The sequence below is a fragment of the Leiobunum rupestre genome, chromosome 10, assembly GCF_980474605.1.
Source record: "Leiobunum rupestre chromosome 10, qqLeiRupe1.1.hap1, whole genome shotgun sequence".
NCBI lineage: Eukaryota > Metazoa > Arthropoda > Arachnida > Opiliones > Sclerosomatidae > Leiobunum > Leiobunum rupestre.
Window position 1 is genome coordinate 29,404,368 of NC_143393.1, and position 5,109 is coordinate 29,409,476.

Here is a 5,109-nt window from a genome sequence, read left to right on the forward strand (position 1 = left end):
CTGAAGAAATTTACCAAAATTTGGCATTTCAACACGGCAATCTGCCAGATAAATGGATTTTAGAGATGGAAATATTCATAATTCTTAAGAATTAATTCAAAATTTATATTTATTTTCTTAGTGTGGTTAACAAAACAGAGCTGCCAGGCTTATTTATATCAATAATTATTCAAGTTTATTGATTTGTTAATCAATTGCTATTGTCAATATTTCTTCAAAACCATGTTTGACTGAAGAAATTTACCAAAATTTGGCATTTTAACACGGCAATCTTCCAGATAAATGGATTTTGGAGCTGGAATTAATTCAAAATTTATATTTATTTTCTTAGTGTGGTTAACAAAACAGAGCTGCCAGGCTTATTTATATCAATAATTATTCAAGTTTATTGATTTGTTAATCAATTGCTATTGTCAATATATCTTCAAAACCATGTTTGACTGAAGAAATTTACCAAAATTTGGCATTTCAACACGGCAATCTGCCAGATAAATGGATTTTGGAGCTGGAATTAATTCAAAATTTATATTTATTTTCTTAGTGTGGTTAACAAAACAGAGCTGCCAGGCTTATTTATATCAATTATTATTCAAGTTTATTGATTTGTTAATCAATTGCTATTGTCAATATATCTTCAAAACCATGTTTGACTGAAGAAATTTACCAAAATTTGGCATTTCAACACGGCAATCTGCCAGATAAATGGATTTTGGAGCTGGAATTAATTCAAAATTTATATTTATTTTCTTAGTGTGGTTAACAAAACAGAGCTGCCAGGCTTATTTATATCAATTATTATTCAAGTTTATTGATTTGTTAATCAATTGCTAGTGTCAATGTATTTTCAAAACCCTGTTTGACTGAAGAAATTTACCAAAATTTGGCATTTCAACACGGCAATCTGCCAGATAAATGGATTTTAGAGATGGAAATATTCATAATTCTTAAGAATTAATTCAAAATTTATATTTATTTTCTTAGTGTGGTTAACAAAACAGAGCTGCCAGGCTTATTTATATCAATAATTATTCAAGTTTATTGATTTGTTAATCAATTGCTATTGTCAATATTTCTTCAAAACCATGTTTGACTGAAGAAATTTACCAAAATTTGGCATTTCAACACGGCAATCAGCCAGATAAATGGATTTTGGAGCTGGAATTAATTCAAAATTAATATTTATTTTCTTAGTGTGGTTAACAAAACAGAGCTGCCAGGCTAATTTATATCAATAATTATTCAAGTTTATTGATTTGTTAATCAATTGCTATTGTCAATATATCTTCAAAACCATGTTTGACTGTAGAAATTTACCAAAATTTGGCATTTCAACACGGCAATCTGCCAGATAAATGGATTTTGGAGCTGGAATTAATTCAAAATTTATATTTATTTTCTTAGTGTGGTTAACAAAACAGAGCTGCCAGGCTTATTATATCAATTATTATTCAAGTTTATTGATTTGTTAATCAATTGCTAGTGTCAATGTATTTTCAAAACCCTGTTTGACTGAAGAAATTTACCAAAATTTGGCATTTCACACGGCAATCTGCCAGATAAATGGATTTTGGAGCTGGAATTAATTCAAAATTAATAGTTATTATCTTAGTGTGGTTAACAAAACAGAGCTGCCAGGCTAATTTATATCAATAATTATTCAAGTTTATTGATTTGTTAATCAATTGCTAGTGTCAATGTATTTTCAAAACCCTGTTTGACTGAAGAAATTTACCAAAATTTGGCATTTCAACACGGCAATCTGCCAGATAAATGGATTTTAGAGATGGAAATATTCATAATTCTTAAGAATTAATTCAAAATTTATATTTATTTTCTTAGTGTGGTTAACAAAACAGAGCTGCCAGGCTTATTTATATCAATAATTATTCAAGTTTATTGATTTGTTAATCAATTGCTATTGTCAATATTTCTTCAAAACCATGTTTGACTGAAGAAATTTACCAAAATTTGGCATTTCAACACGGCAATCTGCCAGATAAATGGATTTTGGAGCTGGAATTAATTCAAAATTTATATTTATTTTCTTAGTGTGGTTAACAAAACAGAGCCACCAGGCTTATTTATATCAATAATTATTCAAGTTTATTGATTTAATAATCAATTGCTATTGTCAATATTTCTTCAAAACCATGTTTGACTGAAGAAATTTACCAAAATTTGGAATTTCAACATGGCAATCTGCCAGATAAATGGATTTTGGAGCTGGAATTAATTCAAAATTTATATTTATTTTCTTAGTGTGGTTAACAAAACAGAGCTGCCAGGCTTATTATATCAATTATTATTCAAGTTTATTGATTTGTTAATCAATTGCTAGTGTCAATGTATTTTCAAAACCCTGTTTGACTGAAGAAATTTACCAAAATTTGGCATTTCACACGGCAATCTGCCAGATAAATGGATTTTGGAGCTGGAATTAATTCAAAATTAATATTTATTTTCTTAGTGTGGTTAACAAAACAGAGCTGCCAGGCTAATTTATATCAATAATTATTCAAGTTTATTGATTTGTTAATCAATTGCTATTGTCAATATATCTTCAAAACCATGTTTGACTGTAGAAATTTACCAAAATTTGGCATTTGAACACGGCAATCTGCCAGATAAATGGATTTTGGAGCTGGAATTAATTCAAAATTTATATTTATTTTCTTAGTGTGGTTAACAAAACAGAGCTGCCAGGCTTATTTATATCAATTATTATTCAAGTTTATTGATTTGTTAATCAATTGCTAGTGTCAATGTATTTTCAAAACCCTGTTTGACTGAAGAAATTTACCAAAATTTGGCATTTCAACACGGCAATCTGCCAGATAAATGGATTTTAGAGATGGAAATATTCATAATTCTTAAGAATTAATTCAAAATTTATATTTATTTTCTTAGTGTGGTTAACAAAACAGAGCTGCCAGGCTTATTTATATCAATAATTATTCAAGTTTATTGATTTGTTAATCAATTGCTATTGTCAATATTTCTTCAAAACCATGTTTGACTGAAGAAATTTACCAAAATTTGGCATTTCAACACGGCAATCAGCCAGATAAATGGATTTTGGAGCTGGAATTAATTCAAAATTAATATTTATTTTCTTAGTGTGGTTAACAAAACAGAGCTGCCAGGCTAATTTATATCAATAATTATTCAAGTTTATTGATTTGTTAATCAATTGCTATTGTCAATATATCTTCAAAACCATGTTTGACTGTAGAAATTTACCAAAATTTGGCATTTCAACACGGCAATCTGCCAGATAAATGGATTTTGGAGCTGGAATTAATTCAAAATTTATATTTATTTTCTTAGTGTGGTTAACAAAACAGAGCTGCCAGGCTTATTATATCAATTATTATTCAAGTTTATTGATTTGTTAATCAATTGCTAGTGTCAATGTATTTTCAAAACCCTGTTTGACTGAAGAAATTTACCAAAATTTGGCATTTCACACGGCAATCTGCCAGATAAATGGATTTTGGAGCTGGAATTAATTCAAAATTAATATTTATTATCTTAGTGTGGTTAACAAAACAGAGCTGCCAGGCTAATTTATATCAATAATTATTCAAGTTTATTGATTTGTTAATCAATTGCTAGTGTCAATGTATTTTCAAAACCCTGTTTGACTGAAGAAATTTACCAAAATTTGGCATTTCAACACGGCAATCTGCCAGATAAATGGATTTTAGAGATGGAAATATTCATAATTCTTAAGAATTAATTCAAAATTTATATTTATTTTCTTAGTGTGGTTAACAAAACAGAGCTGCCAGGCTTATTTATATCAATAATTATTCAAGTTTATTGATTTGTTAATCAATTGCTATTGTCAATATTTCTTCAAAACCATGTTTGACTGAAGAAATTTACCAAAATTTGGCATTTCAAAACGGCAATCTGCCAGATAAATGGATTTTGGAGCTGGAATTAATTCAAAATTTATATTTATTTTCTTAGTGTGGTTAATAAAACAGAGCTACCAGGCTTATTTATATCAATAATTATTCAAGTTTATTGATTTAATAATCAATTGCTATTGTCAATATTTCTTCAAAACCATGTTTGACTGAAGAAATTTACCAAAATTTGGAATTTCAACATGGCAATCTGCCAGATAAATGGATTTTGGAGCTGGAATTAATTCAAAATTTATATTTATTTTCTTAGTGTGGTTAACAAAACAGAGCTGCCAGGCTTATTATATCAATTATTATTCAAGTTTATTGATTTGTTAATCAATTGCTAGTGTCAATGTATTTTCAAAACCCTGTTTGACTGAAGAAATTTACCAAAATTTGGCATTTCACACGGCAATCTGCCAGATAAATGGATTTTGGAGCTGGAATTAATTCAAAATTAATATTTATTTTCTTAGTGTGGTTAACAAAACAGAGCTGCCAGGCTAATTTATATCAATAATTATTCAAGTTTATTGATTTGTTAATCAATTGCTATTGTCAATATATCTTCAAAACCATGTTTGACTGTAGAAATTTACCAAAATTTGGCATTTCAACACGGCAATCTGCCAGATAAATGGATTTTGGAGCTGGAATTAATTCAAAATTTATATTTATTTTCTTAGTGTGGTTAACAAAACAGAGCTGCCAGGCTTATTTATATCAATAATTATTCAAGTTTATTGATTTGTTAATGAAATGCTATTGTCAATATTTCTTTAAATCCATGTTTGACTGAAGAAATTTACCAAAATTTGGCATTTCAACACGGCAATCTGCCAAATAAATGGATTTTGGAGCTGGAAATATTCATAATTCTTAAGAATTAATTCAAAATTTATATTTATTTTCTTAGTGTGGTTAACAAAACAGGATTGCCAGGCTTATTTATATCAATAATTATGAAGGTTTATTGATTTATTAATCAGTTGCTAGTGTCAATGTATTTTCAAAAACCTGTTTGACTGAAGAAATTTACCAAAATTTGGCATTTCACACGGCAATCTGCCAGATAAATGGATTTTGGAGATGGAAATGTTCATAATTCTTAAGAATTAATTCAAATTTTATATTTATTTTCTTAGTGTGGTTAACAAAACAGAGCTGCCAGGCTTATTTATATCAATAATTA